At 43.7% G+C, this 24,733-nt stretch overlaps 1 protein-coding gene across 9 annotated transcripts in view; it reads right to left on the bottom strand.

Moving 5' to 3' along the window:
* Window positions 1-24,733, bottom strand: part of LOC149122466 (uncharacterized) — a 182,159-nt gene that overhangs the window by 85,109 nt on the left and 72,317 nt on the right. For 3 of the 9 annotated variants that reach the window (XR_016219464.1, XR_016219469.1, XR_016219459.1), the window contains one exon: window positions 24,144-24,394. The exons of the other annotated variants lie outside the window; for them this stretch is intronic. The gene's annotated coding sequence lies outside the window, so the exon portion shown is untranslated. The remainder of the gene's footprint in view (window positions 1-24,143; window positions 24,395-24,733) is intronic. 9 annotated transcript variants of the gene reach the window in all.

Below are 24,733 nucleotides of genomic sequence, written 5' to 3'. Positions count from 1 at the left end.
ACAGCTGGTTTATGGCTAAGAATAGCTATGAAAGTTATGAAATTACAGGCAGAGCTCCATTTGTGTGTTCCCATAGGTACAAAAATATGCCTAAGAAATTCACCCATTTCTCCCAAAGCTTAGAGGTGAGATTATACTGTACCCAACAGTTAGCATATCTCCTATGCCTAGATTTTGATAAGTGTTAAGATATAGCTCTAGGCCTTGCCCTTAGCAATCTCTGAACAGGTGTTCTCTTATTGCCACAATGAACACAAATCAAAAGGCAAATAATGACCCCAGGTCCTGTTTCAAAACAAAGACCCACACTGACACGCTGCATGTTCCTATTGTAATGGTGGAGAGTATGAGAAGCAGTCACTGCACCAAAGAGCAAAGTGCACATCATACACAGTGGAAATGAGACGTTCACCTGAACCAGGGGGAAACTGAAACATCTCTGGTTGTAAAGCCAGAAGAGCAACTTACTCTCCAGCGAGCAAGCAAGGTTGATAGATGCTTGCGATGAGAAAAGCGACACAGCTGGGCAGCACGGGAGGTAAACAGCCATATGGGGACACACAACACGGCAGTGTTGGGAGACAGAAGGTGAGGGCCTCGCACATCTGTGCCAAGAAGCAGGAGAGCCATATGCACCTGTGGCACTTTGGGGGCAATGCCAGAGACATGGCCAGACACAGAAAAGACGACTCAGAGGGGACACTCGTAAAGATCCCGCACCTCCCTGCAAGGAAATACAGGGCATCTGGACCCCATCAGGAACACATGAAGCATATTGGGGAAGGAGCATCTGGAAGCCACAGGGGTGCACGGCCAGGGCAGGGCAGGAGCTGAAGGAGAAGGTGCAGTGTTGCTGCTGCATGGCGCATGGCGCATGGCACGGGGCTCCAGGGAACACTGTGAGGAGAGTAAGGTCTTGAGACTTCGTGAGGGAAAGTGAGGACCTGGTGCTCACTGCCAGGCATGTCAGCACTGCCAGGGAAGCACCTCTTCAAATGAAGCCAGAGGGGCCGGCACCGCGGCTCACTAGGCTAATCCTCCGCCTTGCGGCACCAGCACACCGGGTTCTAGTCCTGGTCAGGGCGCCGGATTTTGTCCCGGTTGCCCCTCTTCCAGGCCAGCTCTCTGCTGTGGCCAGGGAGTGAAGTGGAGGATGGCCCAAGTCCTTGGGCCCTGCACCCCATGGGAGACCAGGAGAAGTACCTGGCTCCTGCCATCGGATCAGTGCGGTGCGCCGGCCGCAGCACGCTGGCCACGGTGGCCAATGGAGGGTGAACCAACGACAAAGGAAGACCTTTCTCTCTGTCTCTCTCTCTTTCTCACTGTCCACTCTGCCTGTCAAAAAATAAAAAATAAAAAAATAAAAAAAATGAAGCTGGAGGAATTTGTCAAGAAAGGAAATCATAATTACACACACAAAGAAAGGCAATGGACGTACACTGTGCATTGGTGACACATGTGTAACACGAAGGTTTTCCAGCTGATTTTTAAAGATTGATTTACTTATTTGAAAGACAGAGTGAGAGAGAAAGGGAGGAACACACACACACACACACACACACACGCAGAAGGAGAGAGAGAGGGAGAGGGAGAATTTCCTATCCAATGGTTTAGTGCCCAAATGCTCACAAAAGCCAAGACTGGACCGGATCAAAGCCAGGAACCATGAACTCCATCTGAGTCCCCACTGGCATTGCAGGTGCCCAAGTACTTGATCCATCATCCACTGCCTCCCAAGCGCACTATCAAGGAGTTGGATCAGAAGTGGAAAAGCCAGGTCTTGAACTGGCACTTTCAAAGGGGATGCAGGCTCCCAAGCAGAGGCTTAACCCACTGTACCACACACTCATCCTTAACTGAGTACTTTGAGCATACAGAAAGAAAGACAGGAATGATAGCAATTGGGAAATGGTAAGAAAAATAAGAAGAAAGGAAGAGAGGTGAAAGAAAAAAATCTGTAACAGAAGAAAATCCAGAAACAAAGCTCTGGGATGCATTAAAGGAGTGTTTAAAACTTCTGAAGAGGGACTGGCGCTGTGGCACAGTAGGTTAAGCCTCTGCCTGCAGCGCCAGCATGCCATATGGATGCCTGTTTGAGTCCCAGCTGTTCCACTTCCCATCCAGCTCTCTGCTGTGGCCTGGGAAAGCAGCAGGGGATTGCCCAAGTGCTTGGGCCCCTGCACCCACATGAGAGACCTGGAAGAAGCTCCTGGCTCTGGATCAGCCCAGCTCCAGCTGTGTGGCCACTTGGGGAGTGAACCAGCAGATGGAAAATCTCAGTCTGTTTCTCCCTCTCTCTGTGTGTAGCTCTGCCTTTTAAGTAATAAATAGATCTTTTAAAAAAATCTGGAGTGCTTGGGCAGACACTAAAAGTACTGCCCCATATCTAAGCAAAAAAGATGATTCCCACAGCATTTCCTGGGGGGTTGGGGGCGGGGAAGGGCTAAGAGAGTAAACAGAGGAGGCATCCCAACTAACTCAGTAATACCTGGCCCATCTAGGGCATAGTAACTCAAATTTTACATTTTTAAAGATAGTTGTCTAAGGATTTTAAAAGGAGAAAAACAAATACATTTTACATCAGCACACTGATGCCTGAATTTGACCAGGAAATGAGTTTTACAGAATTTTTCTGGATTGACATCCCCTCTACCCCCAGACAACTTTGGCCTGAAATAGAACCAACCAATTTCTTGCCTGGAATGTTAACAAATCTGCTTACCATCAAGTAGCATTGATTCAGCTTCGTGGACATAACAGAATAAAGCACACTCCTGTCTTGCCATTTAAATCCCCACTCTGTGGCTCAGTCCTCATGTAAGGAGACTGTGTGTGAGACGTGGTTGATGAGACTCCAGGACCCACCGTCTCAGCTGCATCTGGGGGATCCAAGCTTGCTGTTCCTACACAAGCAATAACGCGTTGATCTACAGCAGTGAGAGTGACCGGCCTGAGGGGCAGGACGTCTAGGAAGCCAGGCCTCCTGATGAGCAGAACTCCGCACTTACAGTCTGGAGAACTGACAAGGCAGATGGCAAGGACGCTCTGCTATTCCTGCAAGGTCACCGCCTTGAGTGGGGCTCACCCCAAAGCCCCCCGACTGCCCATCATCCCAGGTCCGTGCTCCTGCTCAGGCCCGCATCCAGCCTTGCCTTTTCCATCGCGCTGCCACTAATGCTCTCAGCTGCTCATTTCTCTCCCAGGCAATTGCCTCATACCTGACCTTGTTAACTTCCAACCTGCTGCCCTCAAAACCAATCTTTCACAGTGCCCAGTTCCTGCCCTATCTGACCCAGTCATTCCCCCTGCTTACTTGCCTTTCGTGATGTCTTCTCGCTTATAAAGTCTGCACTCCTATCCCTGACAGGCAAGATGTTTCACGCCTCCACCCACCTGCCTTTCCCTCCTTCTCTCCTGCAGCTCACCCACTCCTGCAGGCCCAGTTTATGCTTTGGAAATACCGGGTTCCTCAGAAGCTCCCAACAGATCGTCGCCCCCAAACCTCATCATGTGTCGCTCCATTGCTCAGGAATCCCTTCCTGTCTGTTCATATGACCACTTGTTAGTCTGCTCTGTGTTGGTTAAATGCTTGAGGCAGGCTTCTTTATAAAGAAAACAGGTTGATTTTGCTCAGGGTTTTGGAGACTGAAAGTCCCACATCAGGCAGCACCACTGTTTCAGCCTCTGGAGGCAGTCTATGGTAATGGTGTCATGGCTGGAGTACATGTGGGAGACAGGAAGCCAAGGAGGACTGCAGTCCCACAATCCCACCCCAGAGTAGGTCCCCAGCTGACTGTGAGCCTCCCACTGGACCCCATCACCACAAGGAGGACCAAACCTCCAATTCTGGAAGCTTTGGGGGACAAAATGACATCCAAAGCCCAGCACCTCCCATTTGCCCTAAGACGTCTTGGGGCTGCCCGCCTCTACGAAGCACCTTTCATATCTCTTAATAACTCTCTCCTTTCTCCACTACTGCTTTTCCTACTTCTCAGTACTTTTATTACTCTGTATATCAACCTGAAGTTTAATTATGAGGTTACATATATTCTTCCCCTTCTAGGTTACAACTTTCTTAGGGTCAAATACTATTTATTATATGTGTTTATTATCACAAAATTCAGTAAAAATCCTGGTCATTTTGAGAGTACAATATTTCCCATAGGACCAGGATAGCATAGATTATTTGGATTACAATATTTTGGGAGAACTGGGGATGCACTAAAAATACATAGAAAGAAAAATTTTTATACCAAAAACAGATATTGGTGACAAAAGGAAATTAAATGATAGAATCTAATGGGTCCCAAGATTGAAATAGCAAAATATAATGGTTATCTAGTGACTGAGCAGTCAGATTACTTGGGTATGTCAGAAACTGTCATTGTGTCTTAACCAAACAAAAATAAAAATATGCATAAAGTTCATGAAGGCTATGTGTGAAAAAATTATACCTACATGGATGTTCCTCCAGTAAACACAATCCCTCTGTGTTACAGAAAAAGCAGTAGTGATGTACTGCCAAGATAACAAAGAATAGCCAAGGGGAAACTGGCTGTTTGAATGGGAATACATTACGCATTCTACCTGAAGTGTCAAATAAAAAGAAGTTCTGTAAAGTAGAACAAACAAAATACTTAGAAGCTCCTCACTACACAAGGGTAAGTAAAATAGCTTCAAGTTATGAGAAAAAATTCAAACCATGGACTTAAGTGTGAAATACGAAACTGATGCATAACAGAAGTGATGGGAAGTCTTTCCTAGCCAATTCACCTGTTGGGCCAAGGGGAGAAGACCATGAAACTTGGGACAAAAGGAAGAAAAGGTGATGATTTCACACAGTGAGAATAACAATAACAACTTGCTGAACTTTATTAGGCTTAATAGAGACTCATCTTCTGAAAGATTGAGGGAAGATTTAATCTGTGGGCCCAAACACTAGAACAGTGATGCTACAGAATGACTTCATGAAAGACGGAGCATTGCCTCACCAGCCCAAGAAAGGAGCTCCGGCCACCTGCTAGGAAGGAAAAGGCAGCAAAACTGGGGACACAGAATCGAGATGAAGTTCTGACTCTCATCCAGAAAACAAGAACACAGGATGTTGCAAAAAACACTGGAAACAAGGCAAGGTGTATACTACACAGAACACAGACATCAAGGTGACAAGGAACACGCTTTGACCTTTCCACACCGCATAAAAAATCCAAAGAAAAAGCCTCAGAAATTGGTGCACCAAGAATGCAAAAGGAAGAAAGAAAATATCATTCCTTCAGACTATCCCTTGGGATGGAAGAAAGAAACTTTTTAGGCTTAGGAAATGAAATACAAGGAGTGAAACTTTTAGAAGACAGTTCCAGGAGATTAAAAATATAAGTAAATTAAGTAGTGAAAGAGGATAAAGGGGAAGTTACTACAAATTATAAGGTAAAACAGGAAAAATCCAACATATCTAGAAAGAGACCTGCAGAATCTTACCCAAATGCAAGAATTCTCCCAAACAGGATTTTTTAGCAGAGACGGGAAATGCGAGATAACACAAAGGCATAGCAGCCAGAGGAATAGGAGGAAAGAGGGAACCACTAGTTTCCATCTTTCTTCCAACAGATACATAGAAACACTGAAGAGGAAATAAGAAACATGTGGGTTCTGAACAGGAATTAGAAAAAATTTATTGGGCTGCAGGCTCTATGTTTTTAAATTCAAGGGTGCCTATGAATAAAAATGTTCTACTATTTAGGTTTGACCATAAAGGCCATATGATCTGCCACTGTCTTTATTTAGTAGCAAGGAGAAAAACCTTTGTTGAATAAAATTTAAATGTAGAATGAGTGATCAAAACAAAATTAAATTTTAAATATATCCCCAAATTTGTACACATTAAATATGTCAATGTAGCATATTCATGAATGATATGTATATTTGTAAAAAGCATAAACCACCTACTGTGACAAGGCCAACAGACAAAACTTGGCACAAGATCCTGAGCTTTCAGAGGCAACTGAGTCGTCAAAGCAAACATGACAAGTTGTGACCCCAGATCTTCTGGCTCCTGGGTAGAAAGCAAAGTTTGGTATTAAAGTCCTATGACATTTTTTAGCATAGCAAGTGCTGGTGAGGTTGTAGCAAAATGGGAACCCTTGCACACTGTTGGTGGGAACGCAAATTAGTACAACCCTTGTGGAGAAGCGTATGGAGGTCGGCACTGTGTAGTAGGTGAAGCCATTGCCTGCAGTGCCAGCATCCCATAAAGGTGCCTGTTCATGTTCTGGCTGCTCCACTTCCTACTGAGCTCTCTGCTTATGACCTGGGAAAGCAGCAGAGGCTGCCCCAAGTGCTTGGGTCCCTGCACCTACGTGGGAAACCAGAAGCTCCTAGTTCCTGGCTTCAGACCAGTCTACCTCCGGCTGCTGTGGCCAACTGAGGAGTGAACCAGCAATAGCACATGGAAGACCTCTTCCTGTCTGTAACTCTGTTTCTCAAATAGATAAATATTATTTTTAAAAAGAGAATTAAATTCTCTCAAAATATTAAAAAATAGAACTATGATATGATGCAGCAAACCCACAACTGGGTATGCATCCAAAGAGAATGAAAACAGCCAGCTGAAGACACATCTACATTCCCACACTTACTGCAGCTCTGTTTACAGCTAAGCTCTACTTACAAGCCAAGAGATAGAAAGATGTGAGCATCCGCTGATGAACGGATCAAGAAAATGTGGTACAAATACACAGTGGAATCCTACTCAGCCATGAAAGGATGAAACACTGCCATTTTTTTGTTTGTTTTTTAACTTTTATTTAATGAATATAAATTTACAAAGTACAGCTTATGGATTACAATGGCTTCCCCCCATAACGTCCCTCCCACCCGCAACCCTCCCCTTTCCCACTCCCTCTCCCCTTCCATTCACATCAAGATTCATTTTCGATTCTCTTTATATATAGAAGATCAGTTTAGCATACATTAAGTAAAGATTTCAACAGTTTGCTCCCACACAGAAACATAAAGTGAAAAATACTGTTTGAGTACTAGTTATAGCATTAAATCTCAATGTACAGCACACTAAGGACAAAGATCCTACATGAGGAGTAAGTGCACAGTGACGCCTGTTGTTGACTTAACAAATTGACACTCTTGTTTATGGCCTCAGTAATCACCCTAGGCTCTTGTCATGAGCTGCCAAGGCTATGGAAGCCCCCTGAGTTCACCGACTCTGATCATATTTAGACAAGGCCATGGTCAAAGTGGAAGTTCTCTCCTCCCTTCAGAGGAAGGTACCTCCTTCTTTGATGACCCATTCTTTCCACTGGGATCTCACTCGTGGAGATCTTTCATTTAGCTTTTTTTTTTTTTTCCCCCAGAGTGTCTTGGCTTTCCATGCCTGAAACACTGCCATTTACAACATGGCTGGGAAATGGAGGCCATGAGGTTAAGTGAAATGAACTGGCACAGAAAGACAAAGACCACATGATTTCACTCTTACGTGAAATATGTAAAACTTGGTCTTGTGCCACGGCTCTCTAGGCTAATCCTCCACCTTGCAGCACCAGCACACCGGGTTCTAGAACCGGTCAGGGCGCCGGATTCTGTCCCGGTTGCCCCTCTTCCAGGCCAGCTCTCTGCTGTGGCCAGGGAGTGCAGTGGAGGATGGCCCAAGTGCTTGGGCCCTGCATCCCATGGGAGACCAGGATAAGTACCTGGCTCTTGCCATCAGATCAGCGCAGTGCGCCGGCCATAGCGCACTGGCTGCGGCAGCCATTGGAGGGTGAACCAATGGCAAAAGAAGACCTTTCTCTCTGTCTCTCTCTCTCTCACTATCCACTATGCCTGTCAAAAAAAAAAAAAAAAAAAACTTGGTCTCACAGAGGTAGAGAGAAGAATGGTGGCTAGCAGAGGCTGGGGAGGCTGACTAATGCACACTAAGTTATATGTCAGTGGGAGAAAGGAGTTCTAATGTGGTATGGCATGGCAGAGTGACTATAGATCACAATAATGCACTGTGTTAGTCTCTAAAAAAAAAAATCCAGAAGTAGGAATTTGATTTCTTTCATCACAAATGATAAATGTTTGAGGACACAGATATAAATGTACTCTGATTTGAACTTTATACAATATGTGTATATGATAAAACATATGGTATGTCATGACTAAGTACAATTTCTTATGTGTTTTAAAAACAAAAATGTTTATTCGATGTTGGCTTTTGCCTTTGGTCTCTGGCTGATAGGTGGCAGATGAAGATACGCCCCAGAGGATCAATGCATGAAACAGAAGGAACCTGAATCCCTGACTCTGGGTGGAAGCCGCTGCCAGCCAACCTGGAAAATCCACACAAAGCACAGTGGGAGGACTCCTAAAGTAAAGGCTCCACATCGTGTGCTGCTTCGACCTCAGAAAACGGGGAGGACCTTGAATGGCCTAACTGCAAGTTTCCCTGGCCTCTCTTTGCTGGGGAGAAGATACCCTGCTACACTTCCCTTCTGACCCAAGGGCCCAGGACAGTTCCTCCTCATCCCTGGGTGGTGGCTTCCATTTTCCGCCAACCCACAGAATCACCCAAACACCAATTAGACTGTCTCCCAGCAACCAGGAAACCCTACTCCCGGGCCTCCTGTGGCCTCTGGTTGTCCTGCTCTGTGGTGCAGCTCCGAAGACCCCACCAGACCTACAGAGTCCTCCTTCCCTGAGTACAGGTGATTAATAAAGAGTAGCTGAGTGCATGTGCCCAGGGTCGGGTATTACATGTTCAGCTGCCCCCTTGACCTAGTGCAGGAATCCTCCCTCACCAGTGGGCTGAAAGAGAGGCAATTAAATAAGCTTAAAAATAAATAAAACCAGACTCCAATGCCTTTTCTACAGATCAGCTGTGTCAATCTGAGACACACGTCTAGGGGATCAATACTTCTTAAATGTTCCCGGCAGTGATTCTAACATCCAACCAGACTGAACATGGCTGTCATACTGGAAGGGGCATGCCCTCCCTCCAGGATTGCCACCTCGAAGCAGGCAAACATGGGTATCCCTGAAGAATGGAGGAGCAACAAGACAGGACTGTGGGTTCCTTGTTTCTAACTGGACCCTCAAACCGACTGACATATAAAATACAAAATATCTGCCACCTTGTAGCAAATTTTAGGTCTCTTTCACAGCAGACTCATATCTTACCTGAAATACATACTTTGGTCCTGATTCCATCACAATCACCAATTGGGTATTTTATGATGGAGCAATTCCTTAACGCTCTCCCACCAGACTACTCAGTGCATCTTTAGAAATGGTAGCAATGACTTTTTTGCCCAAAGGAATAACTATAACTAAAAGTTCCAGAACAAAGGTTAGCACAACAATAAGAGGAGCAAAATTCAAACCAAATTATTTAATGTTAACATGTTAAAATGTATTTATTTGGAAGCCAAAGAGACACAGAGAGAAGGAAACGAACAGAGATATACTACCTGCTGGTTCACACGCCCCAAATGCTAGGAACAGTCTTCAGTGAGCCGGGCAAAAGTCAGGAGCTGAAAATCTTTATTTCTCATGTAGGTGGCATGGATCCAAATACCTAAGCCACCACCTGCAGCCTGCTAGGGTAAGCATTAGAAGGAAGCTAGAATTGAAATTGGAGTCAAGATATACACCCAGGTACTCCAATGCGGGATGTGGGTGTCCCAAGCAGCACCTTAACTCCTGCACCAATGTTGGCATGTTTAAACTCCTCAAAAACACCTCCACAGAGGTTCATATCTTACAGAAAAGTATGTTGGGTCAGAGTGAGGTTAACTGACGATGTCAAATGATGAAGCTCGGATTTAAAACCAAACATTTCAGTTCACGATACCACATGTCAACAATGACTTGATCAGCCCTTGTCCTCACTGTCGAGGAACAACTTAATACTTTATGCCTTTCAGTACTGTTTTTTGTTCTACTTAATACTATTGGTTGAACTCTGTAATTAACACACAATTATTCTTAGTTGTTTAAATTTAACTGAAAAGTGATCTCTGTTAAATATAAGAGTGGGAATAAGAGAGGGAGGAGATGTACAGTTTGGCACATGCTCAAGCTGACTTGCCCCAAATGATAGAGTTAGATACGTGCCTGGGGACTCCAATTCAATCCCATCAAGGTGGCATGTACCAATGCCATCTCACTAGTCCATGACTAATGTCATAAGTCTCATTACAAGAGCCTAGGGTGATTACAGACGCCATAATCAAGAGTGTCAATTGTCAAACCAACAGGAGTCACTGTGCACTTACTCCCCATGTAGGATCTCTGTCCTTAATGTGTTGTTCTGTGTGAATCAATGGTATCACTAGTAATCAAACAGTACTTTACACTTTGTGTTTCTCTGTGGGTGCAAACTGTTGAAATCTGTACTTAATATATACTAAATTGATCTTCTGTATATAAAGAGAATTGAAAATGAATCTTGATGTGACTGGGATGGGAGAGGGAGTGGTAGATGGGATGGCTGTGGGTGGGAGGGAAGTTATGTGGGGGGGGGGGGAAAGCCACTGTAATCCAAATGCTGTACTTTGGAAATTTATATTTATTAAAAAAAAGTTTAAAAAATAATGAAAATTACTATCTGGAAAGCATTGCATTAGGCAATAAACCAATCCTTCTTGCTCTCTCGTGCTAATCTTCACTGAACAAACCCACTTGCATGCACGCACATGCATGCGTGTGCACACGCACATACACAGCACTCTTTATTTTCACACGAGATTACTTATAGTGCACAGAACCTTCTCAAAGAACAGTTCTGTGGATAAGGATCCAACGGCAAGGAGGGCAAGTTTCTGTGGCAAACCTGGGAACACAGAATCTCTACCTAATGTGAAAAGCTGACCCACATCTCTTCCAACAGCGTCCTCCAGCCCTCAATACCAAGGGAAGGTGGCAGTCACAGTCCCAGCAGAAGACACAGCACATGTGTCTGATTACACTTCTCACAGCAAAATCATGTATAATTGGAAAACATGAAGAAGAACATCCACAATCTAAGTACCCAATCTTGAAAAAAGGAATTGAAATGTAGGTGCCACAATGGAATGCAGAAAGAAAAGAGATGGCCCTCCCTAAACACATTAAAGGGAAAGAGTGCCACACAGCAGACAGTGAGGCAGTAGAGGATGCCGGGGGAGAGGGAAGCACACCCTGGTTGCTGGTTGCGCATGGTGCGTGCAAAGCAGGGGTGTGGCTGACGCACATGCCACAGAAGATGACACCCTTGAGATGCTGTGAGGGAAGAGATGACTTACCCGAGGAGCTGGGAGGTAAAATATGGCATGTGTTACTATTACAGAGACAGCTGTTGCCTTGCGAATGGCTCTTCCGAGCCAGCTCATCATGCTGCTTGTATTCCTTTCATGTTGGCAGGTGGACCAAAGGAATTACAAGGAAGCCCCCGGAGGTCTCCCAGTCTTACCAGCACTCCCCTTGTTTCTACTGAATGCATTTAATAATTCATCAAAATGTGTTTTCTAAATCTGGTAATACTAGCAGTGTTACTTTTTTTTTTATTCCAAGAAGCAAAAAGCAAAGCCATTACTGAGAATGTACCTGTGTAAGTTCAGGAATATATAAAGTTTTCCACAAATGGGAATGTGAAATCCTTGCCATCCTGGGCTACCGCTGCTTCATCCATATTATGCATATCCTCAAAAGACTCACTCCAAGTGAAATTCATCTTTATGACTTTATGTTTAAAATGTATCTGGGCTCAGATTTACCGTGAAGGGATGGAAAAGTCACTGAAATACCACATCTACCGTTCCACAGAACTTTTACCTGTCAAAAATCCAAGCTGAAATTGTTATCAAAAATAATTTTGTTAATATGGAAAAAAACACTTCAATAGAAATTTCTGGCAAGTCCAACTTCTCTGTGCTCCTGGACAGGAACTGTAACTCTCCCGGAACCCTTTATGCCCCACCTGGGCACCACCTACAATGAGAGCCACTGCTTGATGAGCAGCATCCACAAAACTAGGTGTCACAGTTGTCACCCTGAGGGGGTGTTCAGCACCAAACAGAGTGGGTTTGGGTGCTACCTGTCTCTTAGCAACTGGGCCATTGTGGTAAGTCACATAACCTTTGGTATCCCAGTTTCATCTTCCATAACAGCAGGATTGGAGCAATGCAGACATCACAAGGTTTTCCTAGGATTGTGTGAATTACAGTGTATGAAATGGTTAGGATAACACATGTGTAGTATAATCGATAATACTATTAGAATTCCATCCATCATGGAAATTTCCTTAACTATTGCCTGGGTGTAGCATAAACCTGAATAAAATGATGATTCTCCATGCCGTTTGGGCACCTACTCCTGCCTCTGTTATACCCAGCTAACCTGAGGTAACCACCTTAGAGCTGAATAGATTACTTTGGCACATTCCCATGGCAAAGAATAGAAGAAAATGTATCAAAACAAAAATGGTGTTCAAGGCTACAGAGAGTGCACTAGCTAAGCATTCTTTTGCTCAAATATGAAAGACTAGGTCATAAACTTCACGCAAATATTCGTAGCACAAGCTAGAAACATTTCAACGTCAGAAGAGAGGGCATGAAGTGCTACAGGGATTTACATTTGGAAAAGTTTCTTTCAATTGGTAGCCACTACATCAAGCTTCGGGTGATCCTGGCACTTGTCCAAGAGGATTTCAGACCGTCGGGGAATGAACAAAGGAAGAGATTTTAGAATACGCAGAAAGAATAAGTTACAGGACAGGACTGGCATAGGAAGGAAACAAGAAGTGCTCAGTGTAGCCACAGCAATACAAAGGGACATTCTGTGTGGCACCAAATCCTGATAGGAAAGTCACATTCGCAGAGTCCTGTTTCACTGGTCAGTGACCAAGAAGGAAAGAAGAAAAATTTATTTCACTCGTTTTTTGTACAGGCCTTTAAAATCATAAGATTTCAAATAAAATGCCAATTTCTGGAACACCAAGCCTGAGGATCAGCCAAAACAGCTGCTTCCCTTTCAGAGTCGATACGCTTCCCGAGTCATCACCACGCACACGGTGCATCACAGGTGCACCTGCCTCTGCTACCTGCACCGTTATTTACCTTCCCCACAGATTTGTACCTGCAGTCCACAGTGAGACATGAGCAGCCTGAGGAATGGAGTGACTGAAACATATGTCAACGGGGTGTGTGTGTGTCACGGGGGGATGGCTAGTTTAGTGCCAGTTTTTTTCACCATTCATCACCTTGACGTGGTCCTTTGCTCTGCACATGAGGCTAATGCCTTCTGACATCTATCAGATTATTACATTTCTTAATGCTCTTTAATGCCCTTAATTCCTTTCTGGTCTTGAGCTCTTTTTCCAAAGCGCCTCCGCTGCCCCGTTTTCCAGTAGGATGCTGTTGAAGTCACCACAAGCTCATCAGGGAGAAGCTCCTCCGAGATTTTCTAGTTCGTTGAAAGAACGTAATTATTTTCCTTGTAAAAGAATCTCTGCACAAGAAGGACTGAGCCATAAGAGATGTTGGGCGCTTTTCCTTGGGAAGGGGATTCTCTGTTCTGTGATAGTAAGATTTCTCAAGGCATCTTACAGCCAGGCCCCTCCTCAGGACGAACCACGCACTGACTCACCCCTCACGGCCATGTACACCGACAGTTGGGAGGACGAGTCCCGTTTACCTACGGCTGCACAGATGAGGAAATGAAGGGCAGAACGTGACAACCTTCCCGGAACAGTGCAGCCGGGTGGGAACCACATCAGTCTGCAGAAGCAGCAGCTCCAGCTCCTGCCACGGCCCCTCAGGCCAGTTTGCCCCCACCTGACACACAGGCACTGCCCAGCACATGTACAGCACAGAACTGGAGTGCTTCTTGCCCTCAATCCTTCCAACTTTGTTATAAAGTTCTTACAGAAGTACAGTCAGATAAGAAAAAATGGAAACAGTAGACGTCTAGCCATCACTTTGAATGCCAGAAAACATGATTAAAGCTGTTACAGTAAGTCGTTATCTGTGGCTTTCTTTGCGGTATGTTTCCATTCTGTCATTTTCCACACTCATATACGAACCTTGAAAATGCAGATGCGAGGCGTAATAGATTACGATAATTCCATTTAATCAGATATTTTAAGCTTGTAAAATTATGTAAGTATAGAAAATAATATTTTTTGAAAATTCATGTTCCCATCACCCCAAATGGTTTGTGGCTGACATGTTTCCTGTATTTTCTTGGTAAAATAATGAGGGTGAGCTCTCAGCACCCTTTCGGGAGCATAATCCTCTCGCCGGCGTGATTTCATTTTCCTCTAAGACGCTGCTTCTCTGCCAAGAGTGATTCCTTTCCCAGCCAAAGGTGACTCTTTCCTCCAGGTTCCCCAAGAATCTACAGAAACCATTCTGAAACCATTCTTACAACGTCTTGCTTATTAGGTCAGTTTAAAAAGCTGAATCATCTTTAAGCAAATATGCAACCGTTTCAGTTTCTCCCATTCTCCATTAGGATAATGTAATCATGAACTATTTTCAACCCAGCAAATATTCCGTCTGAAACATTATTTATACATCAGTATCTCTACACCCACAATGTTGAAGACCTTGAGATTTTTCCCTGTTTTCCTCACATGATATCTTTAGATTTCAAGACAGACTGCAGAGAAGTTTTCCACAATGGCACAAGCACTAGTAGGTAGCATGTAAGTTTCATGCCAGACTTCAACACCTTTCAGTCCCATGAACTGGGCCACACTGCTTGTGAATAGCTAAGACTCACTGTCCCACCCAATTCCTACCTCCCACTTCTAGGGAAAGCATCCACAGAATACAAGCTCCATACATCCATCCTCACTTTTTTTATCTCCAAAAAAATGTATAGAGTATCATATTTCCACCCTATTCCCCTGCATTCAACTTTATAAAGCCTTTCTGCTAAACCTAAGTGTCCAATGGCTTCTCTGTGTGCAAGAGCATCTTTTGTTCTTTGCTGCTTCCTGAAGGATAGTGATGACCCAGGTAACATGGACCAGCTCCCAAGACCCAAAATGAAACCCAAATTCTTGGGCAACCACCAATACATATGTAATTATACATCATTGCATAAATGTCTGATTTGATATGTTATACTAAAATTATCTTTAAGTAGTTGCATCATTTTCAGCCTTGTATAAAATACCATTTGTCACAATAATCAGAGATACATATATGTAAACAAATACACAATTTGGAACTATAAGTGGAAAATAAATGAAGGCTGTGATAACTATCATCTTGGTGCAGTAAATACTATTCCCATTGTGAAACATGACTATATCACATAATACAAACGTAAGTACATGTGCATTGGAGAGTTTGAATTATAGGTGGGTTTATATAAAAGCGATCCATATTACTATTGTGTTCCTTGCACAAGAAAATGACTACTGAGATGGATAAAATGAAATGAGAGCTAACAGTTAAAAATACACCTATGGGGCCATCACTGTGTGACCTAGTGGGTAAAGCCACTGCCTCAGCAACGGCATCCCATATGGGCACCGGTTTAGATCCCGGCTGCTGCACTTCCGATTCTGCTCTCTGCTATGGTCTGGGAAAGCAGCAGAAAATGGCTCAGATCCTTGGGCCCCTGCAGCCGAGTGGGAAGACCTGGAAAATCCGGAGGCTCCTGGCTCCTGACTTCAGATCAGTGCAGCTCTGGCCGTTGCAGCCAGCTGGGGAGAGGGCCAGTGGATGGAGGACCTCTCTCTCTGCCTCTCCTTCTCTTTCTGCTCTTTCTGTGTAATTCTGACTTTCAAATAAATAAATAAATATTAATAAAATAAAATAAATAAATACACCTATGGATATGAAACACAAGCATCCCTAAGGCACTTTAATGAACGCTGTGACAAACTAGCATATACTTCTGTAATCACTCCTGTTTATCCGACTTTAAAACTACATTGGAGCCTTTTGACATTATTCACTTACAAACCCCAAATTGGACAACATTGACTCCTTGGAGTCACAAAGTCCTAGTACAGGCATATTTTGATATAGGGGTCCATGCCAAGATTTTGCCCACAGCTCTGAGTCGGGCAGACAGTGGATCTGTGCCCCACTGACTCAGTTAAATTTTCTTGTGATTCCTGTGTTACTGTTTAACACTGACAAGGACGCTCTCACTATTCACCATTCCAGTGCCCTCCAGAGGAACAGTGGCTTGCATCATGGATGCTGCAGTGTGCTCCCAATTTCCCCTGGCTCTGGCGCAGTTGGGGACCTGCTACCCAGGTACTCTGTGTCACCACCAACATATACCCCTCCGGTGTTATCCACTGTGCCTCAGAGCCCTAACTTTATGTGAATTGGTTGGAGCCCACACCCCTGCCCCTACTGCCTCAGCCTCCCTCTGCTCTGCTCCCTAGGAATTGGGAATTCTCTCTGTTCCTCTTCTTGGTTCCCATGGCAAATTATAGCTTTGGCTAGAAACCAAAGGCCTTGCTTCTGGAGTTACTGATTTGCAGGATTCTTTGCAGCTTTCTGGTCTTCACAACATAATCTCAGATCAGCAACTTCCTAGATCAGAGTACAGGACACTTGGAGAAATTCCGTGGCTGTTGGTAGCCAGTGTCCCTGTGCCCAGGTGTAGGCTGCCCTAACTATCTGGAATGGTCTACACTCTTCAAGGGATGATCTCTCTTCCAAAGCTAAGAATCCACCCTTAAATTCTCTGATGACCTCACCTAAGGAGACACACAGCCAGCAAAGCCAAGTGGGACTTCCTGGCCCACAAGATGGAGGGCCTGTTCTTGTCTATTTTTCCAAAAGTACATTCCCCACTGTGTGTACTCTCTAATATTTTCTGCCTCAGGATACAGCATCCCCCCAGTATAAAGTTCTGTTTTTCATTTGATTTTAAAATATCTGTTATTTCTGCCCCCTTTCCAGTCTAATGATGTTCTTCTCTGTCTTTATTGGTAGTTCTACTCCTTTCCAATCTCATCATATAACATTAAATAATAGGAAATGTTATCTGCATGAAAAAGTAGGATACAGCAATTAGGTAATGGCCCACTTTAAATTATATTATATCAATTACCTTGTATGAACTGCTTACATAATTGTATTATATTGCTATTCTTAATTTATACCTTGAACTTGACACACAGAAAAAGGAATTCATATGCTATGACACCTTGCCAAATAGCCTGCCAACCAACTGAAACGACATTCAGACTAATTGGTATACTTCAGATACACACTGTGAGGTTTTTTTCAGGGTGGAGAGAAGACAGGCAAAAGGGAGATGTGAATGTAAAATACATGTGGCTTCTACAGTATGTTCAATTCACTGAGCCTATTTTTCCAAGAATATGTGTCCCAGGAAGTCATTTGTCACCCCAGTTTTACATGTGTGCTACCAGGACACCAGGGTTTTCCTGCACCAAAATGCTAACACTTAAGTGCTTTTCCTACCACGCCAAGCCTAGAAGCCCCACTTTCTCAGGCCTGTAAGGGCTGAGGTTATAACTGGTTAACTGAACTCAATCAGTTACCAAAAAATAAAAAACAGGGGAAAGACACAAAAAAGAATTCAGACCCCAGAGGACAGAGCCCCTTCTGGCAAAGTCCGTCTAGTCCATGCTGCATGTACAGCAGGTGGAGTCAGCATTCAGAGCCTTGCTCTTATATTTTATGTTATAAGGATTTGAATTTCACTAAAATGCTTTAATATTTTTAAACTTGGAAAACATTAATCATCTGCCCCCCCCCCAAAAAAAGAAAAGTCTACATGAAGATCTTCGACCACAGTAAAGAGAGGACAGACTGAGATGGACTTGCACGAGGAGGAAGGAGCAAAGGAGGCGGGTGTGGAAGCTCTCACTTTCCTTGAGGATAGTCGTGGGGTGTGGTCCCACGAGCAACAGCCGTCTTAATATGGCAGGCGTTCTTTTCCCTGAGTTTTCAGGATGAAAGAATGAAGATATTTTGTTTTTTTACAGCTAGAACATAATCCTAACACTTTTACTTGCTTTTCTCACCATCTAAAATTAATCATCAATGAAATGACTTTGGTTTTTGGGGGGACATATTAGTCAAAAATGTCATTAATCTAACAGGTTGACTGTGCCAAAGCATCTGGAGACTTCCCAGCTAGAAATGGGCTGATGGGTCTTCCTCAATGACTACACAGTCTGCTTCAAATTCCCTGCTGAATTAGCATCAGCAGCCTTTGACTGTTGGATAAGTTGCATTGAAGAAGTAACCCAAATTTGAATGATCAAAATCACCATGATTTTACCAGGCAGGAGAGAATATTTGAGGCCATGCCTACAAAATGGGCTATCCTATAAAGATACTTCTTTCCCTACAGAGAAAGAGAGAGAGGTGGAGATGAAGGTACAGAGAGGGAGCAGGAGTGAAAAAATAAAAACAATACAGATGTTAATGGTGTCCCTTTCAGAGGGGGTTCCTCTCCAACAAACCATGGCAGCCATTTCTGTTTCTCTAGCCAAAATACCATTAGCACACGCACATGAGTATCCTCGTGCATTCTACTGAAGAATCCCAGCTTCTCTCCCACGAGACCACACTCCTCCTGCTACCCGCTTTCTACAGCATAAGGCTCAACCCTGCACTCTGACCTCTTCATCTCATGCAGCCTCTAGTCCATCTGTTTAGCTGCCCTGAGCCACTGCCCTAAGTCTCTGTACACTCCAAGGCACGTACTCACCCCGTCTCTCTCTCAGCAGCCTGGGGAAGGGTCTTATCCCCTTGCCTGGAGGTGACCTCCACTGCTATGTCTTTGTTAACTGCTTGCCATTTCACGTTACAGTCAATTTTTGTGTCCTTGTCATCTTCTCCAACCCCCTTCTCTACAAGGTAACCCCTTACCTTTCCCTGTGCGCTGCTGGCCTGTGCAGTATGCATGATGTGAATCTGTGTTTTCAGTAATGTTCAGGTATGCTTTTCACTCATTAGAGAATATGGATTATGTGGCTCATAAAGAAAGGATCAACATACAGCAGGCAATGAGTGTTTGGCACAAAAATAAATAGAGGAATTATTTTAAAAGGAAGAACTTATCTTTCTTTTAAAATATAGCTAATAAAAACATATAGGATATTTATTCTATCCACCACTCTCGTTAAACTGCAATCTTTTCAGTCCTTTTCCACTAAGGTACATTTCACATTCCACCAGCTCTGGAAATTCTCTAAATGCATCCAGCCTCCAGTCTGGCCTTCTCCAAAATGTCCCACTTTATATCTTCAGTTCTTCCATGAAATAGAAAACCAAAATAATTACCTTAGAATTCACACTTAAGAAATTGGTGTCAGGAAGCCTGTTTTCTGTAACTAAGAAGAAAAACTGGCAATTTAATGAGGAGGAAGAGAAGAAAGGGTGCCAGCATCTCTGGCCAGAAGTACTTGGGGGTCCCTGGTAATGAGAAGAAAATTCTGGTCCCCTGCCTGTCTCCTCCCAGAAATAACAGGGCAAGGCAGGAAGACAAATCTACCCTCCATTGACAGTTTGTTGTCTTTTAATGCCAATTATTTTTCCCACTTAGAATATGTCATTTTACTCTGATCACATTTAGACAAAAACCGACCAATTGTATGATGCATACAAACTGAGTTTCTACATGAATTGCAATGTTCTAGCAATGAATACACAGGAAAAGATTTTCTCCCCTTCAAAATCACCAGTTCAGAAGCCCATCTTGCATTTCAGGCAGAAGCTCAATGTATTTTAAAAGGTATAAATACATGGATACTGCAGAATTTTGTGGAAAATGTAAACAAAAAAGTTTTCTTTGGGGAGAAATTTTTGAAATTCAGGAAAAGTTTTTTCATAATACAATTACACAAATGTTTATTTACTTTTATTTATTTGAAAGGGCAACAGAGAGTGAGAGAGCTTACATTTGCTGGATCATTCCCCAAAATACACACATTAGGAAGGGCTGGGCCAGGCCCACACCAGGAGCATAGAATTCAATCCAAGTCTCCCACATGGGTGGTAGGGACTCAACCACTTGAGCCATCACCTGCTGCCTCCCAGGATGCATTATTGGAAAAGTGGATCAGAAGCGTAAGAGCTGGGACTCAAACCAGGTACTCTGGTCAGTCTCTCTCCCTACCCACCCCATCACTCTGCCTTTCAAATAAATAAAAAGATAAGATGCATGTGTAATAGAAAGAAAAATACTATTTCATTGATTGTTATACAATGCTCTTGACACCATCTAGAGACATGTAAGCATATTTACTTTGCCATTAAAATAAGACAGAGCTTTATACAGTAGCAAAACTCATAAGTAAAATGTTTTTGATGTTATCTTAGAAATTGTGCCTTGTGCCAAGAAGCAGGCTGGTACAAATAATGAAAAAACAATAGACACCAAATGGAGAAACAGAGGTCATGGATATCACCCCCTCTTAATGTTCTTATGGCTGATCAACATGTATGACTTGACACCTTCATGGGGCACAATACTCCTACACACATGCACACAGCATGAACTGCTCAAGTCAGGCAGCCCCTCTGGAACAGTGACCACCCTCACTCTCCTGCACAGGTCATTGGGTCCTCGTATAGAGAACCTCACTACCCTGCCTGTGCACAACGTCCTGCAAAGTGGAAATGAGAGCTGAAAGCAAGTAAAAGTGCTATAAAAATCCCAGAGTCTATCAAGACTAACAACCTCAGAGCCACTGTCATGGAAATGATCGGGATTTTGTTCCTTTTCATACTATACCAATTATAAGATTTCTGAAGAAGGAGAAGTTAAAGCATCGCCTTTCAAATACGCAACTGAGCTTGCAGTCCAACCAATCTGACATGTATGTCTGAGGTTGGACGTCTTTAATCCACTCCTGGACTCAGAGCAAAGTAAGCGTCTGAGAGGAACACATGCTCTTGGCTAGCCTTCTGAACGTACAGGGACATTCAAACTCAGCCAGAGGGACAGGCTGGAGGGTGAACGTACCATCAGGAATGGTGACTCTTGGGAAGTGGAAGCACCTCCACCCAGGACAGTGGGAGAAATCACATGAATCTGTGAACTTGCCCCTTCCCTTTGTGTCACCTTCCACAGCAAAAACCAGATCCCTACTGTGTTCAGCTTGTGCAGTGTGGGCCATCTGTGACCTGTACACATACGCGGTGCACATGAACCCTCTCTTTGGTTTCCTTAATAAATCAAGGAAATGTAAACCTTTGCACATTTTAAATTTTAAAACAAATTATTGACATTTATCTGAAGATTTTATGCAACTACCATTTGATCAAACTATTCTGAAATATGAAACTGTGATGATTTCTTAAAAAAAAACTGTGCTAAGGAAAAGTGTTGCAGACATTACAGAATCATTTCCCACACAGAATAATCTGACCAAAAAAAAAAACCACTTGATAAAAAACGTTTGTGGAAAAATAAGTTAGCAAAAGACACTCCTCACTCGTCCTGTTTCTTAGCAAGAAGTATACACTCATGAGAAGCTGGGACAGGGCCTCTAATAGAGGATTTTGGCTAATTTTTCCATAAAACACATTTAATATTACACTTGGGGAATACTAAAGTGGCCCTTCACAATGGTCTGGATTTGTGATGCTTCTTGCAACACTGTGAAAAATGATCCTGAAGTTTCTATTTAAAGAAGGAAGTCGGGCTCAAAGTCCCACCACAAATTTCACTCTTCATTTTGCAGAAATAACTAATTCATTACTCTATTCTAACTTCCCTAGAGCTAATTTCCCAGGGCATAAAGAAAATATAAAGAATATATACAGAAAAAAGAAAAAAAAAAAAAAACAGTACTAGCCCTGGTGTGGAGCCGAGAGCCGTTTCAGCTTCTTTGAGTTTTATCACCGACAATGAAGTGAAGTTATGTTTAGACAGAAAGTAGCATCCTATATCTGAATAGTGTTGGATGCAGGAAATAGGGATTTCTCTGAGCTTAGTGTGACCTTGAGAAAAAAAAGTTTTACCTTTTCTTGTCCCAGATTCCGATGAGCCAAACATAGCTGCTAATGTCTGCCCTACAAGTCTAGGTTTTCAACAGGGATAATGTCCAAGGAAACGTCTGTTGAAATGTGCTTTGAAAAATGCAGAATATGGTCAAATGTGAAGTGTGGTTAGGCTATAAATTCCAAAGGCAGAGTGGCTTGGCACCAAGCAAAGCAGGTCAGAGATCAGGAATGACAGGCAGTTTTCCCAGTCCAGACAGAATCACTGCTCCATTTCCGGAGCCTTCTCTTAACCCTTGGGAGGGTGGCAGAGATGCCCATCAACCGAGAAACACAGTGTTACTTCACTCTAGGCTGAAGAAAATCAGTGGTGTCCCTGACCTTCTGGGACTGCCAGGAAATTCTACAGAAAGAAATGGAAGCTAAATATGTGACAGAAGAACCTGATGAACTTATTCCATGGCAATTTCAAATGTCATCTGTAGACATTCTTGGTTCAGAAATTTCCATGTCCGTTTTCCTAGAAAACTCCCCAACTTCCTTCTCTCTGGGACGCTGAACCCTCACTCTTCTATGCTTGCTCTACTCTCTTCTTCAAGGATCACCCAGAAATGAAACAATTTCTATTCTAATAAAATGAGAACTGTAATCTATAATTTTAATTCAAAATATAGAAAGGTTAACAAAAATTATCAGACTACAATGTTTAAAATACAGATTATAGGCAGTAAAAATGCATCTTACATATTAACTTGATTTTTCTAAGAAGAGAGCAATAATGCTAACAGTATGAAGCTATGAAACACTAGATACTGAGAAGAAATAATCTTTTGTTAGTAGAAATGTCATTTGGGGTGTAAGTTTAGATCTGTATATAGTTTTGGTGGGATAAAAGACTGGATCTCTTTCTGTAATAAAGTAGGAATGATGTTTATTTTCTAAAGCTGAGCTATGGGCATGTGTGTTCATTTTTATGCATATATGTACACAGGTAAGCATTTGCATATCCAGTTCCCCCACATAGGAAGAAATTTGGAAATGAAAAAGAAGAGTATTTTAATGAACCCCCCGTAGCCTCATTCCTCCTACTGTAAACATGGTTAAGTGCATGGAAAGCAGAGTGGACCCGGATCTCCCGTGTGCTTGCAGGGAGAGCAGCAGTTCAGGGGGCTGCCCGAGTGAGAGTCCACGGCCCGCAATGGGGGGTGGATGACCCCTAGCACAGACTCTTAGGAAACAGTGACTTTGAGGAGGCATTTGTTTCTCTGCAATTGGTGAAGCAGAAATTATAACATTTCCAAACTGGGGGAGATGACCAAATTCCGATTGGTAACTTACGGTTCAAGGCACTGAGGACTGGCTGGGGAAGGAACGAGGCCAGCAACCTCAAGGGACATTCCACTCGCCCAGCTGGGGCAGAGCTGGCAACAAGCTCCCTCCTGGTGCTGCCCAGTCATAGCTCTGAGGGAAGAAGGCTGGTGCCTCCTGCCTGCTTCCTTCTCTGTTTGAAGGGATCAGGTCACTGCTGACTCTGGGTCCTTTCAGAGCTGAAGCCATGGAGTCGCATTTCTCAGGGCTGCAGTGACACCTGCTGGACATCACAAAATCTCTGCATTTGCTTCTGCAGCTAGGAAGGGCCCAGGCCACAGCAGCCTTTAAGAAGCACCTAGGCAAGTGCAGGCGCAGGTGCAGGTGCGTGTGGCCTGGTCCTCGCCACGGCCCACCGCCAGAAGCAACTCCTTCCTGGGCTGGAAGTCAAACCCTTCCTAAGATAGTCTGTTTAACTCATACAAATAAATAAAGGTGTATTCTTTATGTTTTTCCCCACCCCATCACTCTTACTGCTACAGAAGCAGATGGCCACAGAAGGGACAGTTTGAAAAACAGAAACAGAACAACAAAGGGAAACTCCAGTTAATATTTAGTTTTGAGATTCAAAAAGTCCACACAGTGGCAGCAGGAATGAGGTTGGACCAGGAAGTGGGAGAGAGAGCCCGGTGGAAACAGAGGAAAGATTTTTCCCACAGGGTTTCTCAGAACCTCAAAGGCAGCAGGAGAAATGGAAGTAACAGGCCACAGAGTGCAGCAATCAGGGACCTGCTGCCTCCCACCTCCGAGTAGAGGAAGCAGCATAGAGTTTCCTAGATTCTGCTGCACAACCTTAAGGAAGCACCAGATTGTCCCCGTACTCACATACAACAGATTACATACCTGAAGGGTCAGGAAAACAGGGCCAAGGAGACCACAACCTTGACTGTCTCTGGTGACATCCACATGGAACGGAGGTGTCAAAGTCAAGACAAGCCCCTGCCTGCCTCCCCACTGCCATGGTGTCAAAGGAGCGGTGATGGTTTGCTTTGTGTGTCAATGACACTGAGCCGTGGTGCCCACATACTTGGTCAAACGGTGTTCTAGATGCTTCCGGGAAGATACTTTTAGAATAAAATTTAAATCAGTAGACTCTGAAAAAAAAAAAACATGTCACATCCTAACATGGGTGGGCCTAGTCCTGTCAGGTAAAAGCCCCAACAGGAAATGACGGAGGCCTCTGAGCAAGGAATTCGACAGCAGATGATCCCTGGGCTTAAGCTACCACCGCACCCTGGGTCTCCAGGCCATCGATGCCCTCTGCAGGCTGTGAATTTGCCGTTGCCCACAAGCTCATCAGCCAGCTCCTAAAAATAAGTCCCTCTCCACACACATTCATTCTGTATTGAACGCCCTGTTTGTATGTGTGTGCAAGTACACACACGCATATATACTGCTGGGTCTGCTCCGCTCAAGAACTCCAACACATAACC

This window comes from Oryctolagus cuniculus, chromosome 13, assembly GCF_051225735.1.
Source record: "Oryctolagus cuniculus isolate XC-2025 breed Fujian yellow rabbit chromosome 13, ASM5122573v1, whole genome shotgun sequence".
In the NCBI taxonomy this organism is placed as follows: domain Eukaryota; kingdom Metazoa; phylum Chordata; class Mammalia; order Lagomorpha; family Leporidae; genus Oryctolagus; species Oryctolagus cuniculus.
The sequence above is the reverse complement of the archived record's forward strand: the minus strand, read 5'-3'. Positions and strand labels throughout refer to the sequence as shown.